The sequence below is a fragment of the Pleurodeles waltl genome, chromosome 2_1 (assembly GCF_031143425.1).
Source record: "Pleurodeles waltl isolate 20211129_DDA chromosome 2_1, aPleWal1.hap1.20221129, whole genome shotgun sequence".
NCBI lineage: Eukaryota > Metazoa > Chordata > Amphibia > Caudata > Salamandridae > Pleurodeles > Pleurodeles waltl.
In genome coordinates, this window is record NC_090438.1 from 576029674 (window position 1) to 576057596 (window position 27923).

The following is a 27923-nucleotide window of genomic DNA, read 5'->3' on the forward strand; positions in this document are numbered from 1 at the left end:
TTTACACGATGTAGCTGCTTTCAAGCTGCATCTTTTTCTGCCTATTTTCTCTGCGACGGAGTGTTTAAAACACTCACAAAATGGATGCCATATTCAATATGGTTGTCCTGATATCAAATGAACAGTGGTTGCACGAAGGGTGAGAAACTATTTTTCCACATTCCCTCCTTGCACAAGAGTGCAACCATTGTCCTCTATTTCGATGGCCATAAGATCATCAATATGATCTTGGAGCATAATCTTAACATTTTCTTTTTTCTGGATGTGTGGTTTAGGAATGCACATGGTAACACACAATCCACAGAGTGGCGGGCCACACTGGATGCACAGGCAGCATCCCATTAATGTAAACAATGCTATGCCAATAGCAGAAATCAATTTCCAGCCCCATGTGGAGACTAGTCCCCAAAACCATCCTGACCAGGTCCAGTTGCCAGTATCCTGGTGTAAGCTGGACGCAATTTTGTGCAATTTAGAAATAGCCTCATAGACAGAGGGGGCATTATCAGGTATGAAAACACAGCAGCTCGACCCAATAATTTTACATGCTCCGCCCCTCTCTGCTAGTATGACATCAAGAACAAGACGATTTTGAAGCGCTACCATTCTGATAGCGGATTGTTCCTGTGTCAAATTTCCCAGAGCAGCTATAGTCTGATTTACAACTGCTTCTACTGTTCGAGTAAGCCTACGGATAAGCTTACTATTCTGAATCGGTCCAATAAAGAAGAAGAAACCTCTATTGAAGTCTGTATACTGTTCCAGGGTAGTCTCTGTTTGGTCTATCCCCGAAGTATCTATAGATCTCTTATGCCTCTCATTAGGGAGTAGGCGATCCTTATGATACATCGGCGGGGCAAGGAAAACAGGAGGCAATAGGAAAGATATATAGCATCTTCCTCCCCATCCGAGGGGAAGACATATATAGGCTATCTCTCCACAGACAAAATATGTATGTCTAGACGCTGGAAACGTTGATTGGCCTTTGTCCTCGAAACTCACAGTAATATTACATTCACTGTGTCCTACCTGGATTATACCAGTCTTCTGGACACACAGCTGTCCTTTCATTTTGGAAACAGATATGGAGGTTGGTCCACCTTTCTTTTTAGGCTTGGTATTTACTAATTTGGAAGACCAATACTCCTGTTTGTACTCTTCACTTTCGAATATAGTCCCCTTAGCCTGTGGTATTCCATTATCGTCGGGATAACAGACTTGATTAAGGACGGTATTCAGATCTCCCCATGGCCACCCATTCTTACATATCCGAACATCTCCTTGAGGACATGCGGAATTGGAGGTATTGTACGCTGTTATTAAGGCAAACCAAGCCTCACAGGTACCATTATATGAAAATGGAAAAGGTACCAGTGGCATCCCTCCGTCATTCTGACGAGGGGGAATCTGTCCGCATATCCAGCAATCTGTAGTATTGGCAACCTGGTGAGTATAGTGCAACATCCGTGCAAAGGAGTTATTTTGCATAGCTAATCTGTGGGCCCGTTCATGAGGCGTAAGATCATAATAGGTATGTTCTTGTATACTGTTGGGTGAGAATATAGGGAATTGACTAGATGGAAAAATTAAATGTAAAACCCAATCTAAACACATTGCTGCTGCCAGAAACAACATTAACATCATTATACAAAAATTTCTTTTCGCACACATTTTCTTTCTGTATTTGTCTCTCAACATCTTCTGTTTCACTGTCTCCGTCGTCATTTTTGTCAGGTATACTTCTCAGAGCCCCTGCCGTTTCACCAACAAGTAGAGCTTGTTTGGACTTAATTGACCTGGGCTCGAGTAGATGACCTGAGTTTAGATCTATAAGTCTGCTGGAGACTTTCTTCTGTGGGTAATGTCAATTGTTCTGCATTCTGTTGTGTCTGAAGTGGCGATGTTTGTCCACTTTTTTCCTTGGGAAAATGTTTCTTACAGTGACTAGCATGGAGCCATCCTTTACGACCTTCGACTTTTACAGCTGTCCTGGTAACCAGTAGAACGAGCTTTGGTTCCTCCCATCGAGGCTCAAGAGGTGTTGTTCGATCAAAATTGCGAATATAAACCCAATCGCCTGGTTTGATCTGGTGCTCTTTGGGCTCAGTATTATCAGGAAATGCGGCTGCAACCTGTGAACGACAAGATTGAAGTGCAGACATCAAGGAAGCCAGGTAATCAGTCAGTACAGGTATTTCAATATCTGTTATAGCTTTCGCACGTGGTATTCCCCATATGTTAGGAGGCCTACCAAAAACTATCTCGTACGACGCGAGCCCCATTCTGGAATGAGGAATCATACGCATGTAAAACAGAGCTACTGGTAAGGCAGTAATCCAATCAACTCCCTTTTCAGCACATATCTTTGCCATCTTGTTTTTTAAAGTCTGGTTATGTCGCTCAACCAGGCCTGCTGCCTGTGGATGACGCACACAGTGAAATTTCCACTGGTATCCCAACAGGAGCGATATCTTTTTCATTAATTCAGACAAGAATGGTTGACCATTATCAGAATATATAACTCGGGGCAGACCGAACCTAGGGAAATACTCCTTAATCAATTGTTTAGCTGTAGTGCTGGCAGTATAGTCAGGTACAGGATAAGCTTCGGTCCATTGTGTTAATGCACATATTACTACGGTACATACTTCTGTCCTCTGCACCTTTCCATTTGTATATAGTCCATCTGTATAACTTCAAAAGGGTGTTCAGGAGGATGAAATCCTCCTGCCCCTACTGTTGTGCCTTTTCCAATATCATACTGACAACATATCATACATGTTTGGACTCTTTGTTTGGCTGCTGCCCTAAGATGTTTATTGTCCCATATATGTTGTATTGCGTCTAGCATAGCTTTTTCCCCAAGTTGGGCTGGTCCATGTATTGTATCTATAATAATCTGCACCATGGCATCGGGAAGATACCAGACTGCTTTATGTGATGTCATCCATCCTTGATCAGTTAGTATCCCTCCTTCCTCTTTCCATTTTTCTTTTTCCTCATTTGTGGCGTGATTCTGTATGTCTTGGATATCCATAGTTATATCTCGTGTGACCTGCATATGCATAAATTCGGGACCGTGATGCAGCGTACTCTCTACGTCTTTCTGTGTCATGTCTTGAGCTGTTTGATCTGCTAATGCATTTCCTAATATAACATGATCTGTCCCCTTTGTGTGTGCTTTGCATTTTATTATAGCTATTTGTTCTGGTAGATGTATATCATCTAACAATTGTGTTATCAAGTCTGCATGTTGTATTTTTGATCCATGCGATGTCATGAATCCTCTTTCTCTCCATAATGTTCCAAAATTGTGTACTACTCCAAAAGCGTACTGTGAATCAGTATAAATATTATTTATTTTTCCTTTACCCAATCGACAGGCCCTGCTCAATGCTATCAATACGTCCGCTTGTGCTGAGAGAATGGGTATCTGTTTACTTTCTAAAATTTGAGTATTTGTGGTAACAGCATAGGCGGCCCTTAGCTCCCCCTTTTCTGTTCTTTTACAGGAACCATCCACGTAAATATTTTCTTCTGCATCTGGTAATGGAGTGTCTTTTAAATCTGTTCGTGGTTTCGTCACTTGTTCAATCACTTCCATACAATCATGTACCTCATCTATGTTCTCGTGAATGGGTAAAAGTGTAGCAGGGTTCAGGGTATTGCACCTTAAGATCTGTATGTGAGGTTGAAAAAGTGTCAGTTCATACCCTGACAGTCTTGCTATTGTTAGATGTTGTGTCTGTGTTCTGTTAAGCAATAGTTCTACTGCATGGGGAACTCGTACTATCAAAGGGTGTCCCAATACTATAGCATCGCTTTGTCTAATAGCTTGAGCTGTTGCTGCTACAGCCTTCAGGCATGCGGGAAGAGCTTGTGCTACAGGATCTAAGGTGGATGAAAAATATCCACATGGTCTTTGTTTTCCAGCTTGCTCTTGTGTCAGAACCGATAGAGCGGTCCCATTCTTTTCAGTGATGAATAGTGTAAAATCTTTATGATAATCAGGGGTGGCCAACACCGGGGCCTGACACATCGCCCCTTTCAATGTTTTGAAAGCGAGCGTGTGTTCCTCTGTCCAGGGAAGGTGGGGAGACGTGCTGGCTTCTAATGTCGTCAATTTTACAAGTGGTTTTGATATTAGTGCAAATTGGGGTATCCATTGTCTGCAGTAGGATGTTAGTCCTATGAATTCGCGTACTTGTCTCTGTGTTTTTGGCTGTGGTATATTTTGTATCAATTGTATTCTCTCTTTTGTTAGCTGCCTTCCCTCCTTTGACAGCAAGTGCCCTAAGTAGGTCACTTGCTGTTGACAGAATTGCAATTTCTTTGATGACACTTTGTGGCCATTTTCAGCCAAGAATGTTAATACCAATAATGAAGCTTCGACACATGACTGTTCAGATCTGGCCGTAATGAGTATATCATCGACATACTGCAGAAGAGCTGTCTGATCAGGAATTTGTATAGTGTCTAACTGTCTTTTTAGTGCTTGGCTATAGATGCTCGGGCTGTCAGTAAATCCTTGAGGAGCTCGGGTAAACCGGAAACTCCTTCCGGACAATGAGAACCCAAACAAATATTGACTGTCTTTATGTATTGGTACACTGAAGAACGCGTTTTTGAGATCGATAACGGTAAAACGTGTGGCTTCACAATCAATTGTTGTTAAAAGGGTAGATATGTCTGGTACGACAGGATGTTGTGCCACAACACATTTATTTAATTCCCGTAAGTCTACCACAAGTCTATAGTTGGTATTTTCTCCTTGTTGTACTTTCTTTGCCACAGGTAATACGGGTGAATTCACGGTATTTGATGGTACTTCGATCACCACTCCACTAGTGATGAGATCCTCTATAATGGAAATAAGATCTTTCTCAGCTTGTGGAGGCATTTTATATTGACGGAGTCTTGGTAGTATGGCTCCCTCCTTTAAAATGATCTTGTGGGGCGTAATGACCATCCGCCCGACCGATGTGGGACTGGTGGCCCACAACTTGGCTGGGAGGTGGGCCAATCGAGGATCTAAATCTCTGACTGTATAATGGCCCTTGAAATCTCGAAGGAACAGACGCACATCCTGGGGGGAGCACACTATTATGGCTCCTAATTCTTTCAATTGTTTTATTCCTAATAGATTCTCGGGGCAAGCATCAGTTAAGAGAAGATCTGTCGTAGTGGTAAGGGGGCCAATTTGTAAGGGTAGTGGCTCTGATGTATTACTTGTAATGGGTTGACCAGAGAAACCCAGTGAAATATTTGTATTCCCAGAGAGTGGAGCTTGCGGAAGCTCGTTATGATCTATCGTTGTCTTACTTGCCCCTGTATCCAATAGGAATTACTTGTCTTGTCTCAGGAGGTGAACGTCTACATATGGACCAGTTTGGTCCACAGGTATAGGAATAAGGGGCAATTTATCCTCAACCCCCCCTGGGCAGCCTCATAAAAAACTGGGGAAATCGGCATATCCAGTATTTTCATCAGATATGTACATTTGCGTTGTGTTTGGTATTCCCTGATTCTGTTCTTGGGGCGTTCCTTCTTGAGGTCTGTACTGATCTCGAGGAACATGTATTCTGGGTGCAGTTTTCCCAGTGGCCACATTATGTTTTAGAACTGGGCACGTAACGTTCCCTTGTAAATCTTTAACATAATGTCCTGGTTTTTTACAATAGTTACAAACACCTTTAGAATTATTAACCTTTCTTTGTACCTGAGGTTGTGGCCCTGATTTGGGCATCACTGTTTGTGCCACTAGTGCTCTTAACTTAGTCTCCTTTACCCTAACCTTTTCGCTTTCTTCTTCCCCCCTTATCCTGTTTTGATGGTATTGTAGTATTCGTAGGACTTGGGAGGGACTTTGTGCTTGCCAGGAGCTCTCTACCTTCTGAACTCTTTCCCTTAACTTCGGGAGGCTGTTTTCCACCAATTTGGATACAAAAAGATGTGCATATGAATCACTTTCTAATTTAAGACCACTATTGGCAGTGAAACATTTCTCTAATCTCGTATAATAATCCCCTATATCTTCACCTGGCTTTTGTTTACAGGCGGAGATAGCATCCCAATCCTCTTTCCTTGTGGTAAGAAGTTGGGGCTACACTTTAAGAATGAGGGTCGGTGCTAATTTCACATCATCTGGTATGTCAGTTCCAGCTGCCCTGGCGTTGTCATTTGTCTCTAAGGCGGCCCAATTCAAATTAGCGTTATCCACTAACCAGTCTTGTCCCCTTAATTTCTCATAAATACCTGGGGGCAGCACATTTTTGAGTATAATTGTTAGATCTGTTAAGGTATATATTCCCATAGTAAGGACGTCTGTGAGTTCCTTAAAAAACCCAACAGGATCCTTAGAATGCGGTGGTACCATTTCTTTCATTTTCATTATTTCTAATTTAGTAAGAGGTGTATACACAAAAACTTTCTGCAATTCATTTGCGGCGTTTACTCTAGGATGGACCTCTCTGAGAGGGTATTGTCGATACATTTCTTTCTCTCCGTAATCAGTATTGCGGGCCCGAAGGAGTGTCCTAGCCACTTCATCATAATATTCCTGTCTTGCATCTAAAAATATGTTAAGGAAGTGTGCAGGATCTTGCAAGAAGGCCAAGGAGGTACATTTGGATAACAAGTCTTCAAGGGCTGATTGATGGGGTCTGAAAACTCTATTCAGTGTCATCAAGTGTTGTGTCATGTACAGACTTGCTAACCTACGCTGGGTGAGGGGTAAACTAGAATATAACTGGGCTATAATGTCCGAATTATAAATCTTCGGTTGTGAAGTCCACAGGGTAGCAGTACGGACCAGTTCTTGTTCCTCGGCTGTCAATGGTGGTTCTTGTTCAAAGAACCAGTCTAGAGCTTCCTCAGTTTCCTCATATAATTCTTCGCTACTGAGAGGTTCTGGGAACGCGAGTAGGGGAGCAAACCAATCCCTTAGGGGTGGTACGCATCGTACAGGGTGCTGTTTACTGATTTTCCTCTCGGGAGTTACCGTTCCTTCTTTAAATTTATGTCTATGTTCCCTCATGAGATTTAATAATTTGTTTAATTTGGAATCCACTCCTTCTCCCTTATCCCCCCCTTCCTCTTCCTCCGCCATCTCTTCCATTAAATCTTCTAATTTCGCCGGATTTCTTAATCTCTTAAATTGGAAGTATCGAGCAAATAGATATAACATGAAGGTATATATATACATTTGTTGTTTTCTGTTTCTTCCTTTCAGAACATCTTGATAGGGGGTAGAGTCGCCCCCTCTTAACATGAATTCTAGCATACCATTGATATTATTTTGTACAGCTGGGATCTTTTCAATTTTTTTCCAAATGGCAACTAATCTTTTTCCCTCTTCCCCTAAAGCGGGGTATATCGTGGATAAGGGATCGTGTAGACACTGTCCTTCTGGTTCTCCCCCTCCCGCTTCGTCCTTCTTATCCTTTTCTGTTATAGAGAGAAATCTTGCAGCTTCGGAGAGATCCTCAACAGTTTCAGGACAAACCGATGGTGGTAGATTATGAACGGGTAAGAGTGGTCGTGTATTGGTAGAATATGGGGGTGGCACATCTAATAAGTCTATAAGCGCCGAATCATCACGGGGCATAGGTGCACTGGGAAGGAGAGGATTTTTTTTTGATTTATCGGGGCAGGGATTTTCACAACTTGGCAGTACGGGTATAAACCTGTAACATTTCCTTGACTTTCTCTTATCATCTGCTCGAGAACTACCTCCTTTCCTTTCTCTTGTAGTTCCTCCTGTCTATTTTTTCCTGACATTCTCTGGGCTTTCTCAACTTTCCCTTGCGCTTTCTCTTGCCTCCGTTGGGCTTCTTTCCTCCACCATTCTATGGCCTCTAACTGGCCCTGTCTTGCTTTTCTCCTGAACAACTGTTCCTCTACTTTGAGGACATTTTCTATATCAAAAGTCCCCATACTTGGCCATTTGAATCATTCCGTTAATTGACTAGTATATTCTACCCATAGGTCCAAAAATACAATGGCGGGCATACCATGTTTGTTATACATGAACCTAGCTGGAGTGTCCTTGGGTGGGAGTGCAATCGCCTTCTCTAACAATTTTTTCTCTTTTGCCCGATACTTGAATTTAGTAAATAATGACATTCTTAATATAAATCTGTACCGTTTCTGTTTAAACAGAAAACGTCTTGATACTTTTCAGCAGTACTCACCGAAAAGCAAACTCGTTATTCTTCGATCGAATCCAGACGCTGTGCGTTTTTGAGGGATCTCGGACGTCTCGGACTCCTCTTCTCCTCGTTGTCGCACTCGGGTACTTTTCGCGTCTCTCACCGCCTCATGTGTATGCCGGGCACTGGTCCGCCCCTAGGTCTCCGAGGGAATTCGGCGGGAAATCCCCACCGGGTGCACCTAAAGTCTGTCGCGAGAGAGTAGGGGAAAAACCAGCGACCGGCAAAACCGGCGCGTGTAGAGAAGGGAAAGTCCCTGTTCGGGCGCCAAAATGTGGTAAATAATTTAAAATACCTCTGAATTTGCCTTGTAAGTTAAATAAATAATAAAAAAGAAGGAAAGAGACGGGGTCCGAGATGTAGAGAATAACCAGGATTTATTCAATAACTCGAGTTAAGGGAGAGCTCCTTCACCAAGCGGGTTAGGGAGTAGTCTGTCTTACTTCGCGCAGCATAGAGCTTTTATACATTTTTCTACTACATGCAAACAAATGGCAGAGGTTCAATCATTTTCCACTAGTTAGGTATAAAAACATTTGTATGCCTCAGGGGAGAGGAGTGGGAGATTGCTTTCAAACAAAAATGTGCAAACAGCTGAAGCGTATAATAGTGTGTAGTAAATGACAGGTATGACCTTGTTCCAATTGCAGGTTATTCCGTGGAAATTAGTTTTTCTCAAAATTGGCTTAACCACAGGTATGTGGCCGGTCTGGTATTCGGCCTTAGGCATTTTACACGATGTAGCTGCTTTCAAGCTGCATCTTTTTCTGCCTATTTTCTCTGCGACGGAGTGTTTAAAACACTCACAAAATGGATGCCATATTCAATATGGTTGTCCTGATATCAAATGAACAGTGGTTGCACGAAGGGTGAGAAACTATTTTTCCACACGCCCCTCGCCCTCCGTCCCACTGGTGCCCTCACCCTCGGTGGATGTTGGCTCCAGGCCCATGTGGGGTGCAGCTCCCTCCGTCGCCAGTGCCTCTGCTCCTCCGCCAGATGATGCTAATGCACACAAGGACAGGGTGACAAAAAAAAAAGGGGGGAGAGACAGAGGATACACTTGGTCAATGACAGCAACAACACAACAGCTGACGTGCACTACACAGAGGGAGCTGCCCTATGCACTAGGCCATGCACTACCAGTTACAGAGCTAGTTACCAGCCCATGGGGTACAATGCCTAATGCCAGCATCTGCACACCAGAAACCCACAGGACCCTGCCCTGTAGTAGATAGCCACTTACACTATTGGGGTAGGAGTGCTCCAGAGCTTGCCCAACAAGGGACTTATCCTGCCATGTTCGCCCTGGCCTAGGGGCACCCACAGCCCTCATCCCCACCCAGGTAACACCTTAACACGCGCAAAGTCATGATTCTGAATCTGTACTCACCGCCCTCAAGCGCCCATACAACTCCGGATAGGCCTCCACCATTATGCGAAACATTAGGGTGGTCATGGCGCGACGGGCACCCCTTCCACGTTAGGAGGCCAGCTCCAGCTGGGCCTCCACTGTCTTCTTTGACCAGCGGCGCAGGTCCTCCAATCTCTTGCGGCAGTGGGTGCTCTGCCTGTGAAAGACCCCCAGGGTCCGCACCTCATTGGCAAAGGCACGCCAAATACCCTTTTTGTGGTGGGTGCTGACCTGGAGGGAAAAGACAGCAGAAAAGGAAATCACTCACCCGTCTGGACCGTCATACTCATTGCCCACCAGTTCCCACCCATGCCCTGATGCACATACACCAACCACATTACATACTGCCCTCTGGCCAGGACACTTCAGCACCCCCCAACATGTGGGTTACATCCACAGCACTCCATACATTCATGGCCCACGCATCATGCTCACAGTGTGCTCACCTGTTTGTCTGGAGGACCGTAGAGTAATATGTACTGGGGTAGGACACCACCCACCAGTTTCTCCAACTCCTCCGCAGAGAAGGCAGGGGCCTTTTCCCCAGACACATGAGCCATTGTCCTTTCCAGACACAGGTCACAGCAGCACTTGCAGTGTAGGTCATCTCCTGTTGAAGGTCAGGTAGCAAATGAGTGAATAGTTAGAAAATGTCAATCACATCCGCGGTGGTGCGTATCGTCACCGCTGGCATACATCGCCATTGGCTCCTGGAACCCATAGGGCCCAATAATAACCAACGCGAAGTTGCGCGGCAGTCATCGACCGCCTACCGCGACAGCGCACAACGCCAGCGCAATTACCTCATTTCCACTTGTCCCTCCTCACAGGTCAGGCAGCCGCCATTTCAAGGGAGCACAGGGCATGGCACCTAACTGCGTCACAGCAGACACTGGCACATCAACTGACTCTCGAGTTCACATACTGCTTCAATAAAGTAAATTATTCAACATTAGTGCAAAAGATGTGGAAATATGACCATCTGCTCACCATTCTCTTCCATAGGCTTAAACCGCTGAGGCAGCATGTGAGATGGCGGCATCCTCCGGTGTACAGACCCCTGGTGGACCTGGCGACACTGGAGGACAGACACATTATCATCACATACAGACTTGATCGTGCCACAATCCAAGAACTGTGTGCCCAATTGGAGCCAGACCTCAGCTATCCGCCAGCCCACAGGAATCCCCCCTCTAGTGCAGGTCCTCTTCAGTCCTCCATTTCCTGGCAAGTGATTCCTTCCAAACAACAGTGGCCATGGCATCAGGGATGTCTCAGCCAATGTTCTCCAACGTGTTGACCAGAGTGTTGTCTGCCCTGCTGAAACACATGCGCAGGTACACCGTGTTCCCCCTGGTGGATGATTTGGCCACAGTGACGGCTGAATTTTATGCCCTGGGACATATCTCCAACATCATTTGTGCCATTGAGGGTACACATGTAGCATTTGTCCCCCCCCCGGAGAAATGAACTGGTTTACAGGAATAGAAAAAGCTATCACTCGATGAATGTGCAGATGGTGTGTTTGGCGGACCAGTACATCTCCCATGTGAATGCCAAATATCCTGGCTCTGTGCATGATGCCTTCATCTTGAGGAATAGCAGCATCCCATATGTGATGGTCTAACTCCAGAGGCACTGGTTGTGGCTAATAGGCGAGCCAAAGGTCCCCACACAGTATATGTTGATGTCTGGGTATGGGATTGCCCCTAAGGGTTAGTGTGTGTATGACAGTTGTCACCCTATATTTACAGGTGACTCTGGTTACCCCAACCTCTCATGGCTACTGACCCCAGTGAGGAATGCCAGGACAAGGGCAATGGAACATTACAATGAGGCACATGGGCGTACAAGGAGGATTATAGAAAGAACCTTTGGCCTCCTGAAGGCCACGTTGCGGTACCTCCATCTGACAGGTGGCTCCCTGTACTACTCACCCAAGAAGGTGTGCCAGATCATCCTGGCATGCTTCAATATGCACAACCTGGCCTTGAGACGCCAGATGCCTTTTCTGCAGGAGGATGTGCCTGGAGATGGTCTTGTGGCAGCGGTGGAGTCTGTGGACAGTGAGAAAGAGGAGGCAGAGGAAGAAGATGTGGACAACAGAAGTAATATCATACAGCAGTACTTCCAGTGAAACACAGATAAGACACTGTAACTGCATTAAACATTTCAGTAATCTGTTGGACATTGTACAAGGCAGCCTCTTACCCTATGTCTATGGCCACTGACTGTTCCCTTTGTATTCTCTATTTTCAGATCTCTGTGCCCCATTCTGGCTCCTGCTATATGTACTGCTGCCCACCATAGGTCATCCTGTAGTATATTTCACTGTACATATACGTTGCAATGCTTTGATAATATTGTACTCAAACATTTGTGAATCATTAGACTGACTCCAGATTGGTATTTGTTTCAGGAGTGTTTATTTAAGTGCTAATAAGTATAGGTGTATGTGCAAGGGGCTAGGGTGATGGTGGAGGAAAGTCCAGGGTAGAGTCCAGTCTCTTGGTATCACAGGTGCATTTTCCAAGGGGGCATAGAAAGGGGAGCAATGGCAGTTCAATTGGACAGGGTAACAGAGTGGGACAGAAGGGTGACTATCAGGAGAGTCTTATTTCCTGGCGGGGGTCTTGGCAATGTTCTCTGTCTTCTGCCTGAATCGCAGGGACCGTTTTTGTGGGGTGGTTCTCCTTCTGCAGGGGGTGGGTGCGGTGGCCTGTTGGCCCTGTGGCAGGGCCTCCTGTCCACTAGCGCCGGCGGAGGTGGAAGGCTGTTCCTCGGTTTGGCTAGTGTCAGGTGCCCTTTGTTTTGCCACTGCCTCCCTCATGGTTTTGCCCATGTCAGCCAGCACCCCTGCAATGGTGACCAGGATGGTGTATATTTTATAGGTCATCCCTGATCCCCAGGTACTGTCCCTCCTGCAGCCGCTGTGTCTCCTGCAACTTGGCCAGTATCTGGCCCATGGTCTCCTGGGAATGGTGGTATGCTCCAAGGATGTTTAAGAGTGCCTCGTGGAGAGTGGGTTCCCTGGGCCCGTCCTCCCTCTGTCACACAGCAGTCCTCCCAGCTTCCCTGTTGTCCTGTGCCTCTGTCCCCTGAATCGTGTGCCCACTACCACTGACCTCAGGTCCCTGATCGTCCTGTGTTTTGGGGGTTGCCTGGGGTCCCTGTAGTGGGGGACACACTGCTGATTGACGTGTCCTGGGTACAGTGGCATGGGCCCCCTGGGTGAGTGCTGTGCTGGTGTTTCCTGAGGGGGGAGGTTCTGTGGTGGGTTGGGACTGTGGCAGGGGAACCATCTGTCCAGAAGCCCATGATGGGCCAGGTTGGTCATCCTGATCCAGGCGTGCATAGCTGCTGTCGTCACTGTGGGCCTCTTCGGGGGGGGGGCTGGATGTAGCTGGCACCTCCTCTCCGGTGGCGTTGAGTAGGGGTCCTTTGGGGATGCAAATGCATTGTTAATGTATCTGCATGGGCCATATTGGACATGGGTGTGTTTCCATCTATGATTGTGATTTCCCTGTCGACTTGGCCTTGTGTGAGTGGTGATTTTGTGGGCTGGATGAGTCTCTCTACTGCGCATGCTGGTCTGTGATGGGGGTCCATGCATTGGTGTGGCATGCAGGGCTTGGTATTGGGAGGGGTGGGTTGTGATAGTGGGGTATATGTGAGGTGTTGGAGTGAAGGGGGTGAGGATAGGAGTTAGTGATGGTATGCAGGTAGGGTGGGGGGATGAAGAAGTTCAGATTTGACTTACAAGAGTCCAGCCCTCCTGCTACTCCTGCGAGGCCCTCAGGATGCATGAGCTCCGTGACTTGTTCCTCCCATGTTGTTAGTTGTGGGGAAGGAGGTGGGGGTCCGCAGCCAGTCCTCTGTACAGCAATCTGGTATCTTGCTACCACGGAACGCACCTACCCCCGTAGGTCGTTCCACCCCTTCCTGATGTCATCCCTGGTTCTTGGGTGCTGTCCCACGGCGTTGACCCTGTCCACTATTCTCCGCCATAGCTCCATCTTCCTTGCAATGGACATCTGCTGCACCTGTGATCCAAATAGCTGTGGCTCCACCCGGATGATTTCCTCCACCATTACCGTTAGCTCCTCCTCAGAAAACCTGGGGTGTCTTTGGGGTGCCATGGATGTGGTGCGAGTGATATGTGTGAGGATGTGTGGGGTGATGTGCGGAGTGATGTGTTGTGGTGTATGCTGTGATGTGCGTGAATGGTATATGGGTGATGGTGTTCTGTGCCTGTGCTTGTCTCTCTCTGTTTGCAATTTTTTTTTTCATGGAACGGGTTATGGGTAATGTGGGTGTATATTTCATAGTGGTGTGAGTGTCTGGGTGTGGTGTGTGTATGTGTGTCAGGTGTGTGTATTTTGAATTGTCCAATATGGTGTGGTTTTGTAAGTGTTAGTGTGTATTTTGAGCACGGCGGTATGTACAGCCAATTGTTTACCGCGATTGAAAGACCGCTGCGGTGATTCGTGGGTCGTGATACTGTGGGCGTATTCCTGTTGGCGTAATGGTGTGGGTTTTGCTATCGCCAGTTTATCACTGACCTTTGGTCTGGCGGACTTGTGTGGGTGTCTGTATAGTGGTGGATTATGTGTGGGTCATAATACCCGTGGCCGATTACCGCCATGGTCACGGTATGTTGGTGGCCGTCAGGGTTGCAATGAGGGCCATAGTATTTATCTGATAAGATGCAGGTCAAAACGATTAAAATGCAATAAGTAAATGTTGAGATATCACTGTAAAAGTGATATAAAGTGTCTTAAGCCTTTGAAAAACAAGTAAATGTATCTTAAAACAATATAGGTTTCTTTTAAGCACAAAGTACCTGGTTTGCGTACAAAATCTCTGCAAGGCACTGCAGAGGAGGCGATGCATGGAAAACAGGGAGGTGTGCGTCGGTTTCGCCCCTTGGCACACCAACTTGCGTAGTTATTTTTCACACAGGGGAAGACTTTGCGTCGGTTTCCGGTGCGTGGAATTGGTTCCTCTTCGGGTTACGGGGTTTTCTGGTGCCCCGTGGATGGTGCGTGGAATCCTGGACTTGCAGTTTAAGGTCACAAGTGCTGCATCGATCCAGTGGGCATTGCGTGGAACTTTCTCCCACACGGCAGGCGCTGCATCGATTCCTCTCTGGAAGTCGGGCTGCGTCATTCCGGGTTGGCTGTGCGTCGATCCATTGGGCCGTGCGTTGAAGTTCCGGTCGCTACGCTGGCGCTGCGTCGATCTTCTCGTTGCAAAGTCAGGCTGCGTCGTTCCGGTTCGGTGTGCGGTGAATTTCTCACAGCAATGCAGGCTGTGCATCATTTTTAGCAGGCTGCGCCTTGAATTGTCGCTGCACAAGAAGTCCAGTTGCAGGAGTGAAGTATTTTTGATCCTGAAACTTCAGGGAATCAGGAGGCAAGCTCTATCCAAGCCTTTGGAGAGCACTTCTCAGCACAGCCAGAGAGCAGCAAGGCAGCAGGGCAGCAGCAAGGCAACTTTCCCTCTCAGAAAAGCAGTCCAGGTGAGTCCTTTGGGCAGCCAGGCAATTCCTCTTGGCAGGTCTCGTTCAGGGTTTCGTCACCAGCAGGTTTCTTGTCCAGAAGTGTCTGTGAGGTACAGTATCTACCCCAAGAAGTGTCTAAATCTGTGGTTTTGGGTGCGCTTCTTATACCCATTTTGGCCTTTGAAGTAAGCCTATTTCAAAGGAAATTCTCACTTGTTTGTGAAATCCTGCCTTGCCAAGGCAAGGCATCAGACACACAAAAGGGGGTTAGAGACTGCATTGTGGGAGGGCAGACAAGGCCCTTTCAGGTGTGAGTTACCACTCCTCCCCTCCCTCCTAGCACAGATGGCTCATGAGGTTATGCAGGCTACACCCCAGCCCCCTGTGCTTCACTGTCTAGAGAGAGGTGCCAACAGCCCAACTGTCAAACTAACCCAGACAGGGAATCCACAAACAGGCAGAGTCACAAAAATGGTTTAAGCAAAAAATTGCCCACTTTCTAAAAGTGGCATTTTCAAACACACTATCTTAAAATCATCTTTACTAAAATATGTATTTTTAAATTGTGAGTTCAGGGGTCCCAAACTCCACATGTCTATCTGCTCCCAAAGGGAATCTACGCTCTAATCATGTTTAAAGTCTGACCCCAGGTTAACATATGAGAGAGAGAGGCTTTGCAACAAATACAAAACGAATTTGGCAGTATTTCACTGTCAGGACATATAAACACATTAGTATGTGTCCTACCTTAACCATACACTACACCCTGCCCATGGGGCTATCTAGGGCCCACCTTAGGGGTGTCTTATATGTGGGAAAAGGAAAGGGTTAGCCATGGCAAGTGGGGACACTGGCCAAGTCGAATTTACAGTTGAAAACTGCATACACAGACACTGCAGTGGCAGGTCTGAGACATGATTACAGGGCTACTTATCTGGGTAGCACTACCAGTGCTGCAGGCCCACTAGTAGCATTTGATTTACATGCCCTGGGCACCTCTGGTGCACTTTACTAGGGACTTATCAGTAAATCAAATATGCCAATGATGGATAAACCAATCAACAGTACAATTTACGCAGAGAGCACATGCACTTTAGCACTGGTTAGCAGTGGTAAAGTGCTCAGAGTTCTAAAGCCAACAAAAACAGGTCAGGAAAAATAGGAGGAAGGAGGCAAAAAGTTTGGGGATGACCCTGCAAAAAGGGCAAGGTTCAACAGTAATGAATTGTTTAGTCACATTTACAGAAGAACCCAAAATGTATTTATTTTGCATTTGTTCATACCCAAAGAAAATAAGGGCCTCATTTCGAGTTTGATGGATGGGAAAGCCTGTCCTCCAAACTCCCAACAGGGTGGCTGCTGCCTTTGTGGGAACTACCCAGCCAGAGTTATTAAGAGTTTCCTGGTAGGTTGGCAGGCTGAAATCTCTGGCTCGTAATCGAGCTGGCGGCAATGCTGTAGCCCACAGGGAGCACCAGCAGCCTCGCAATGTTCACTGTCTGCAAAGCATACATAATATGACCACAAAGTGGCATCGATATCAGCAGTGGGCTGCATAAACCCAAAAGGAATCAAAAATATGCAAAGTGTAACTACCATTATGCCAAGCTCCACATTATTTCAGTAGTAGACATCATCATGTCACAAATAGCAACAATATGACAATCATAACCACCATTACAGCAGATATGGGCACGAGTATGCTAGAAATTTCCTAACCATGCTGAGAGTTGCCAGCAATGCCCAGGGATGAGCCCACACTTATCAAATACGGCCTCCATATGTCTGAGGATGACAGAATATCAGATACAGATTCTACATGTGCTTACAGATGTATGTACAAAACACACACATTTATAAACACATGAACACCAACAAACAGTCTCACACTGAGTCGCAGATGCAAATGGTTACTCCCACCCTGCACGCATTGATTCTCAGTGGATTGTTAACAGGCCAGGAGCTGGTGTGGACCCATGAAGGGAAAGTCTGGCACCATTCCCACACAACCTTCATTGCCAGCCCCATCCTTATACTCTGAGCAATATCAAAGCATGGGCTTATGGCCAATCACCACCTAGGTTCAAGTAATTCATATGGTTATTAGACATTTGTTGCAGCACTACACTGTCATTGACAATGAACTTGTGACTTAAGGGCCTGCACAAGTAGCGTAAGAGTCTATTAAATGAGGGTAAAGAGTTCTCTCTGAGATAACCAATGGCTTTTGTGTACCCCGAATCCTTTGAAGGACTCCAAGTTAGGTAGCCATCATGACAAGCTTAAACAGTGCCTTTGTACTTGACTGGTTAGCACATCAAGCATGCACTGTTCACTGTGGCTTCTGCCTGTCAGTCAGGGGGACTGAATATATGAGACACAATCTCAAGCAGTACGCTGCAGTACTTACTGTGCACAAATTATGATTTAAAAAAATCTTAAAACCATATTGCTAGTTTCCCAAGGTTCTTGAGTGTGCCTATACATGATGGAGGAGAGATGAAAGTTCAACTTACTAGCCCTGTGAAATCTCACAGGACTTATCGTTACCTAGAACACACTTCACTCAAGTAATGTTTAGTGGACTGTGGGGTGGTTGTAGTCCAGTGTGTTTCCTATCTCAGGTTGGTATTTTGATTAGGAGCCTGAATTAGAGTTTGGCAAATAGGTTACTCCATCACAAAGGTGATGGATATCCTTTCCCTCGTATTGTGATTCCCATAGGCTATAATGGGATTGTAATAAGGTGGACGGAACATCTGTCATGTTTGTGATGGAGCAAACCCATCTGGCAAACTCAAAATCAGGCTCTAAGTCCTTAATGCCAGAGAATTTAGAAAGTCAAATTTCAGGCTGTGACCAGGAAAGACATCCAGAAAACATACCAATAGCACCTATAAATATGTAACTGTTTCATGACATTTCTACTTGACTCCAGATGATTAGAAGCTTGTGTTCTTACTTGTACTCGTGCTTATGGAATGGCATAATAGATGATCAACCTGTCATACAACATTTTTGTTTGTTGAAATATTAACATAATTTTTCATGCCTGTATGAAGGATCCAACAGATGGTTAACTGTCTCTGCAACATCTCTGACTGCTAAAACCTCAGTGTATTATATGTTGTTCTCACTAGTTGCTCTTATACCTTCAACTTTCTTCATCTTAATCCCATGAAATCTATGCGGTTTCTACATGTAGTTATTAACTTATTAGCAGCTTTATATGGTGTAATCTGTACCCAAACATTGATAAAGCACTTCACATAAGAAAAAACTGTCAGATACATAAAGAAAGGTAATAAGTTAGAAGTTACACAAGATGAACTACATACATTATTAAAGCAAATCACCTTGAGTCAGTTCCATTGCAAGGTCTTCAGTCACAGGTTATTCGGAGTCAGATGTAGCTCAGCAAGGGAAACTGGAGCACAAGATTAAAATGAGAAACATGGAACAGTGGTATGCAACTGTTGGAAATGGCCCTTTCTGGAGGACTATCCCCAAACCTTTTGCCTTTCTCCTCCTATTTTTCGGACCCTCTTTTTGTTTGCTTGAAGTCTCTGAGCACTATACCACTGCTAATCAGTGCTAAAGTGCATGTGCTCTCTCGAAAAACCCAGTATGATCGGCTTACACCTATTTGGCATACTTATTGTACCTGTAAGTCCCTTTATATATTTTTAAGTGGTAATTTCTGATCTGAAAGTAGTGTTGCCATGTTTGGTATGTTTGGAATGGTAGTGAGAAATCCTGCTTACTGGTGAAGTTGGATTTTACAATATTATTTTAGAAATACCACTTCCAGAAAGTGTGCATTTCTCTGTGCTTATAACTTTATGTATGTTGCAGCCTGATTCCAATCCACGTCTAGGGCAGATTGACAGCTACACTTTGGGCACACTTTCCAGAGAACCTGCCAGACTTAAACCATAACATTGTAGTCCTAGTTTTTAAACCTAATGTCCTTCTCCACATGTATATAACTGTGTGCACTGATATCTTTTAAAACCAAGTAAATGTTGTTCTCTTATTAATTTGAAGGGCCCTTTAGCTATAGTATGCATTTGATGTTTCATTGATCTTGATGGGCTACAACCATTGTCTTCAAGGGAGTACATTTGCACTCTTTCTGCATCTCGTAGTAAAGTGATTAGATTTTATTTCTATATTGTCAACCAGAAGCATGATTTCAGAATAATTTGCGAAGTCAGCTGTGGTGTTTTCATGTATTTAGGGCCATATGTACCAAAGCATTTTCCCATAGACACAGAATGGGTAAAACCCTTTGCTACATCTGGCCCTTAGTCTTTGCCTCAGGGGCCTTTTGTATTCTCTCCTTGAGACAATCCTGCCATGTGCTCGTTAGAAGCGTTTTGCCAAAAGTTATACGTTTCTATCACATGTTTGAGATCCACAGACTTCTAATAAGTGACAAATCTATAGAAATTATTCAATTATTAATGCATATTAAAATTATGTGCTCCAACTAGCTGTTTTGGGTGCTTGCAATTATAATTGTCTCTTGATTGTTTGTTGTGCTGCTCGTTTTTGTATTAAATACATGTTAGACTTTTGGTTTCCAAAATGTTGTGTTTTACTTTAACATTGGTAGATGACTGTAAGGATATAATCAACACCAGTATACCAAAAGTGTAGAAAAGGAACCATAAGGTCCTACAGTGCAACAGTCTCCACAGGTTAAGACAGAACTGGATCACATCTTTTTCTAGGCACAGGATTCTGTATCTGCAATTCGGATATCTTTGAATGAGATAAGGCTGCACAACATTTTTAGAATAGAGGAACAATAATCTACCAGAAAATCTTTAAATATTTTGTCTCCCAAGATTCCTCTCCTCAATAAAAAGTGATGTAATACTGTCTCCTAAAATCCTGAAAACTGAGGTCTACTTGAACTGTTGGAGAAATGAACCTTTACATTTCTGTTTCCATTTTAAATGGCCATTAGCCTAGTTACCTGTTATGTACTCACATGCATTTTTGTGCAATATTTGCTCTTGCATATTTATAAGCATACTCTGTTTCTGAAAGGCTACTCAGCCAAAGTGTAAAGTTAATCCATATAGCTTTTTTTTGTCGCAACCATGAGAGCATGCTTTGGTTATCACGGCACACCAGGGTCTTAATTTATTCCTTCACAAGAAGCACGTGCGCAAACAAGATACTTCCCTTCAGTGACAGTGATTTTGTTTTTACTTTATTGTTACTTTAGTGTTGCCCATGTTTTTAGGGTTGAATATGGCCATTAACAACTTGGCGATAACAGTATGCCGCAATCATAGCAATACAGTTAGATCTGTCCATCTTCCATCTCTAATAAGCCAAAGGTCATATTGCTCAGGTATCCTTGATAGTGGAAGCCCCTGCATAGAGCCCCCAGTAATGGATAATGAAATCATGTTACCTTTACTTGCAGTTGAATCACTGGACTCCATTGTGAGGGAAAGTCTAAACATTATTTCTTGGAATATAGATGGCCTATGCAGTAAGCTATTGAACGAGGACTGGAGGTGGATGATAATGAGTAATAATTGAATTTGCTGTCAAGAAACTTGGTTCCAAGAGGGCTTTTGCATCAATGGTTTTCAAACTGTTTGCAATCCAGCAATCCCCTCTCAAGCTGGTAGTCCAATGGGGGTAGTGATGTGTAGCTCTGCCTCTTACCAGATACTCTGTGTATCTCAACCCCATTTCTAAGCTATCATTCTTATAAATTATTATAATAATATTGTTGATCAGATGCGTTAGAAAATTTCTATGGCGAATGTAAGGCTGACACTTTTATTGCATGGGTTGGGGATTTTTATATTTCAAAATGTTGTTTTAGTGACCAAAGTTTTTGCAAACAGCAGAAGGGCAGGGAGAGGATGCTTTTCACTTTACACACTACCCATTTGGAGATGTGCTACTGTTGGGTAGCCATTTTAGTTATAGATTCATCCATGTTATTTTAGCAAACTAGGCCTGCCGCTGTGCACTTTAACCTAGATATATTTTATTCAGCTTTGTTTTGTTATTTTAACAATAGCCACTTTTGCGGTCTTGTTTTATTTTCTCTGTCTAGCTGTTCTTTGCATATGCCAGAACTGCGTTCTTAAACAAGACATTTATTTTACTCTGTGCTTTTCTCAAGGCTACAGTAAGATAGGTTGCCGCCAAGAGTGGTACGCTTTGTCTCTAATGTTCACAGGAACATAAACACTCTTACGTGGGGATCCTTTCTTGGAATATTAGCTGTTTGATTATAAAAACACTACTTTGACTCATGTACGTTAGAGGGAGATTTCAGCCAGATGACCACGACTGTATGCTGATTGCTGAGTGCTTCGCTGCAGCTGCTTATGTAGACTACAAGCCTCTTGCTCAGGTATGAGGGATGATGTCTTCCAAGGGGAACCTGAACAGCAGAATTAGAGCTTAACATGCTGTGCTCTAACATAGCCTAGGTAGGAGCTATTTTTAACGATCTTAGTGACAATATGACAGCGTTAATTTTATGTTTCACTCTCCTTGTCACAAATTTTCAGGCCCTCTTTAGTATCTCTGTCTCACTACACACAAAGACAATGAAGTACTATATACTGAGATGTGCGTGGTATTGATGATTTTCCTCCTCAGGGAGTACCTAACTAACGCTGTAGGTTGTTCAAACTTGAACCCTAAAAGGATAATCCCCATTTGATGTGCTTATCTCTGAAAAAAATTAACAATTCATCATGGCGAACCCGCAACAGGTAGCAATTGCAGTCAATATGTGACCACCCCTTACTGCACATTTATTGACACGTGGCCTAACAGCCCAGGGGGGTCCTGTTACATTTGTTGTTGAGGCTCATTCAGCCTATAGAACAGCAATTTTCTATTCTTGGGTAACATTTCCAGCAGCTGATGGGAACACAAATACATATCACCACTATACGCCTGCAAACATGCCTGTACAAAATAGAGCATATTCATATCTAGAAATACCTCTATTTTATCAAGAACATAATAATTGGCTTGATGACGCCCTACCCCATAAAGTTCTACACATTAGGTTAGGTCCTCTAAGTAATGATGATCCTACCTGTCCTTTATTGGCCACATATACACCGCACCCTGCTGCAGCAACCTTGACGGTAGCTGAAGTCCGTCGCTTATATGCTGAGCTTACAGCAATATACAGATGATTAGTACAGTTTGTAATGCAATCATTAAATACAAACCCAGCACGTGCTGCCCCCGCGCACAACATGCAGTAACACCAGGCATTAATCCTGCGACTGTTCATTCAATCATGGGTAAAGTACCCGTCAAATTAGAAGAGATTCCGTTTTGGTTAGCTCAAAAAATAAATGCACTGGAAGAAGTATTTCCCCATATGGGACCTCAGTATAAGCGTAGAATATTAACTATGTGCTTGCCATTTGGGATGGGTCCCACAATAGATAACTGCAATACATGGGTCATGGTATTTGTCACGCTCTATACTAATGCACACAGTACACCGACACTTGCCAATTTACCGGAAGTGTTAAAACAAATTCAAGACCCGGCCCTGGACTTGGGGATGCAACTCATGGGCAATTTTGCCACTGTATCTTCAATCTTATTAAGTAACCTTAAAGGGGAGGCAGTTGCACTAGCAGCGCGCATTTGGCTCCTGGACGTTCCTCCACAGGATCAAAAGCGTGAGCTGCCAAAGATTATCGCGGAGACCTACTCTAGTATTGGTCGAGATAGTAAGGGGGCCAAACCCACAAAACCACAGTTTCAGGGTAAATCCAATAAAGATTTTCACAAGCAAGCTCCTGAGGGTTCTAAGAAACGCTGGGATAAAAAACAACAAACACCTAAAAAAGACAGGGGAGAATCACCTCATATGGAGACCCCACAGAATAGACATAATCTCAGAAATAGAGATAATATATAAGCGCCTGACAGATATCAATATACTGATACACACCAATCTTGTTCCTTTCAGGACTCACCGGAAAAACTGAGTGAGAGAGGTGGGGGTCAGAGCGAAGAACATAGTACGTGAAACCGAGACAGGAATCACAGTGCCCTACAGAAGTTTCTGTTAAAAAAGAAGAGAAACTTACCCAACAAAAACACCAATTCAAAAAGAAAAAAGTGGAAGCAGTTGCGATTCATCATGCCACTCAAGAAGAGGGCTCTATCGAAGAACAAGAAGTGGGCACTAGCTCTGCTAGGCAGCGCAGCAGAGGTCACAATAGTTCGCCAGAATCTTCAAGAGCATCTGGAGGTGAAAGCAACTGATGACTTGTTAGAAGTTGAAACTGCGGACATGCGTGTCTCCACACCTGATAGGGTGTACAAAGTAACGATACAGTTAGAAGGAGACATTGAACGCACAATAGATGCAATCTTTTGGGACCGCGTCACAAACATTTATGATATTCTACTGGCCAAAAGGGATTGGCCACCTCAATTTGTCCATATGGGAAAGATGCAGTCAAACCTTCTTTCTCACGTCTTGCTCCAGATGAGCTCGCAGAATCCCACTCCATCGATTGGGAATTGGCGCAGCCACCCGTGTTATATTGCAACCATGTCGGATGGGATAAAGATTCCGCCTATCATGTAACTCCAATTAAAAATCAACCCCAACCGCAACCACAGTATCCAATAAAACATCATGCTAAAGCACCCATGAGGGAATCACAGTACCAGGGCATAATCAAACCCTGTGTTTCACCAATGAATAATCCTTTATTCCCTGTAGCTAAACCAGACCATTCGTACAGAATAGTCTTAGATTACAGATTACAGACACTTAAGCAGTCATACATGCACATACGCTAATCAAAACTCACACACCACAGCACTTATGAACAACATAGTGCACAAAAAATACAAAACAACACTGGATATTTCCAATGGTTTCTTCTGCCACAATATAGTGCCTGAGAGTAGATACCTAACAAGTTTCAGCACACTAGGCTCTCAAACAGAATTCTGTCGTTTACCCCAGGGGTACAAGAACAGTCCAGGACTGTTCGCCGCTTGTGTGACTTCAATATTGCACGACATTGACCCTGAAGCATTGTCCTATGTAGATGATGTCTATATCACAGATGATGAATTACTGCAACATCTGAGATGGGTAGCCTGCATTGTTGTTGGACTTGACAAATTTCCTATAAATTAAATTTAAAAAAACAAAAATAGCCTTCCTCTGCATCATGTTTTTGGGATACGAGCTATCAAGTGAAGGAAAGAGCCTAGCACCACAATTCTTTAAAAAATGCGTGCAGTTATAACTTGCAAATTCCATTAAAATTAAAAAACTCCAATCCCTACTGTTTCCTGAATTTTGGCAGAACTTACATTCCAAACTAGGCATCATGAATGAAACCCTTATATGAGTTAATACGTCCTGACTTTTCCAGCAAATTATGGACAGTCGAACACACACGCATTCTTAGAGCTTTGCAAATAGACATGCTTGCAGCACAACACCTACACACAAGGGAAAATAAAAACACCTGGTCATCAGAGTAATTGCTGGTGCCTTGGTTTCACCTATGTAACTTTCAATGGGGGTGAAACAGTCCCAATTGCACACAAATCACATTTGTATTCAGCAGCAGAACAACGCTTTGCTCCCACTGAGAAAATTCTCACTGCTGTTCAGAAGGCTGTCATTAAAGAAAGACCACTAGCCAGGGGAAACACATTATTGTCATAACTCCAATTCCAACCCTTGAGGCTGTTACCAAAGCCAGCATTCCAATTGCTAAAGCATTACATCCACGTTGGATTCAACGGGCAACGTCTTTGACAGCCACTGATTTCGACCACATTTTTTACCCAAAGTTACAAACTCGAGAAGTTTTGCAATGTGAACTAGAGTACCCAGTTCCGGCAAATACATTGCCTATTGATCAATATCAAAGAGTCATATACATCGATGGCTCAACACAACCTGGAATAGGCACAAAGCATCAATACTCTGTTTCTTGCACAGTCATAAGCGGCTATATGGAGGGTAATAAATTCTATCCACAACATACTTTCACCCAAACCCTAGGGGATTGCACTACACAATCAGCAGAGCTAAAGGCCCTAGTGATGGCATTGGAATATACGGATCCTGAACAGCTAACACTGATTGTTTGTGATTCGTACTATTGTGTCCAGTCCTTCAATGAATATCTGCATTATTGGCACCAGAATGGGTTCAGAGATTCTAAAGGTAACACCATCAAACACAGGCTTCTGTGAGGGAAAGTAGCAGATAAGAAGGAAACGCTACCAAATGTCCATGTTGTACATACACTTGGACACTAGCGTGTTGGAATACACATTACTGGAAATAAACTGGCTGACGAACCAGACGAATCAGCTGTAGCTACCGCTGCTGTTGCTGCAGTAACTCGTTCTAGAACGAAACAGGGCAATAACATTTTGGCTGCTGTGAAAGCCACGCTGAAGGCATGCCCTTACCAAAACCATTTCCTGCTAAATATTCCTACTGCATGGGAGGGTTTCTTGATGCAGAAGTAAAGTTCACAAAGTTTTACAAATGGCAAAAATGTATAAATGCAACTGAAGACCAGCTCATGAATGTGTCCAGAAAGACACATTTAATGCTTCACTTTAACGTCCTGGTGGGTGGTTATTGTGCCCAATAGATACCAATGGGTGTCATAAATGTTTTATAAACTCCACAGGGGATTTTAGAGTAGGCTAAACCCTCAGTATGTGTCATCTGAACATGAGGGTATAGTAACAACATACAGTATAGGGAAACTATGCCAGCAACGGTTGAAGAGTTCCTCACTAGATGCTGTTAGAGAACACCTCAGTCTCCTGTTAAATAACACTGACTTACAGGATTTCCTGCTAGACCCCAGAAAACAATGCAGAAAGCACTTCTTATATGCAGTTTGTAATGAAAGTTAGAAGCTTTTTCAACAAGAGGGCACTGCCCGGTTAAGGCAAATAGACCAGGAAAACTTACAGAAGGCATTAGCTGTTGTAGATAATGGGATTAGTACCCTGTCCGACAGGATATACACCATAAATAAAATTGTTTCTTCTGCAATAGACATAATACAAAGTGACATGTTCTCTTTGCACCATGGACAGAGTCAACTAAGGTCCATTATGCAGTTACGTTGGACACTACAAACACTGAAGGCAGGTCGCGTTCCCTGGCAACACGTTAGTGCAAGGGACATATTTTCCACAGTTAATTTAACGCGACAACAACAACTAATGGCTAAAAAAGAAGCAACTAATGTCATGTTAAATATTGAAAAATTAGAAAAGTTGCCTTTTACTGTGGCTGAAATACCATCTGCTGAGTGGTTAATACACAGGGTCATTAACACTTCAATTCACGTCCTGCTTAAAACACATTCCAGTGGGCAGATATGAAAGGCTAGGAGATAGTTACATCCATGAGGTGTGGGAGCTGCCCTTCTTGTACAAATGTCTCAGTGGCATGAATGAGGTCTTTCTTAGCGGTAGTGAATGTGAGACTTCTGTCAGCTATTCAATGGTTTGTAAACAGCTGTCCTTGCACAGGGTGTGTAACGCTTCGGCAGTGAACTGGGCTTGTTATCTGAAGGGAGTTCCAGTCCCCTTGATTAGACCTGCGTTCCAGGTGCTCTCAAATGGCAGCTATGTCCTCCTCAACAGTGAAAAGTGTTGTGGGATGTGAACCGGAATAGTTTATGTCATTTCGGTCTCTAAGATTGTTACATGCTGGGGGAACGTACTTTTTCCTCCTACCCAACAGTGGGAAGTAGCTGAGATTCGGCCCCATATCGCTACTCCAAATGTGAATTTTGACAAGTTGAGCAGACTCAAGGCTTTATTGTTTCAAAAACAAGTGGCACTCACATCTACACGCAAGACCTATGCGCTTCAGGTTGCAAGGTCATCAGCAGAGATACAGTCCCTTTTAAGTACACATTTTCTGACACTTTGGTGAGCTCGTGGGACGAGTATTTAATGCGTCCAGTACTGCTGGAGTAGCAAATTTCCTTAAGGCTGTTGGTTCTGGTTTCGTTCACACCTTCTCCTCTATATTTGGCTTAATACCTTCAGCTATCCACTCAATATTCTCCAGTATTTTTGGAGGATTTCCAATAACTTTGGCTATAATAGGTGCATTTTGCTTTTGCTACTTTTTCTGCGCAATGGCTGTCGTGTTGCAACAAGGAGGACTGAAAGCGCTTCCACCAGTGCAGCTGTGTCATGAACGACTGATGCAGTACTTTGGAGCATCATTTCTAGAGCAATTAGAGTGTGACTGGTCTCTGTCATTCAGACCGGTTTTGCAATGTGTGCAGCCCATGTTTCGGTGCCTCTGGTGCTAGTTTTAATATGCACTGAAGGTGTGTCTTTCTACGCAGCGCTTGCTTTCATTGGATGCTGATCTGTTGATGTTCTCGCTTAGGGCTCATTACCAGACATGCACGTTGAGGATGCATTTGCTACGGGAAGCTGCTTATGAGTTGCCCTGTGTAGAATATGCAGTTGTAAACTCATTGTTGAGCACACTACAGAAGGCTGCTGCCTTAGCTGGAGCTCAGGCTTTGGAACACGAATGCTCCTTGGATTTCCTTGGCGATGAACTTCCTACATTACCACCTACTGAAGTGGGAGAGTTCCTGTCTTCAATTATCCCGAATTCAGTTGGCAACTTCCAAATGACTCTGACTTTTGAAATTTGGCCTTTTTTACTCCACACTAAACATTTTTAAATTGTCCTTCTAATACATGCTCCTGCCAAATTGGTTCGCCTATGTGA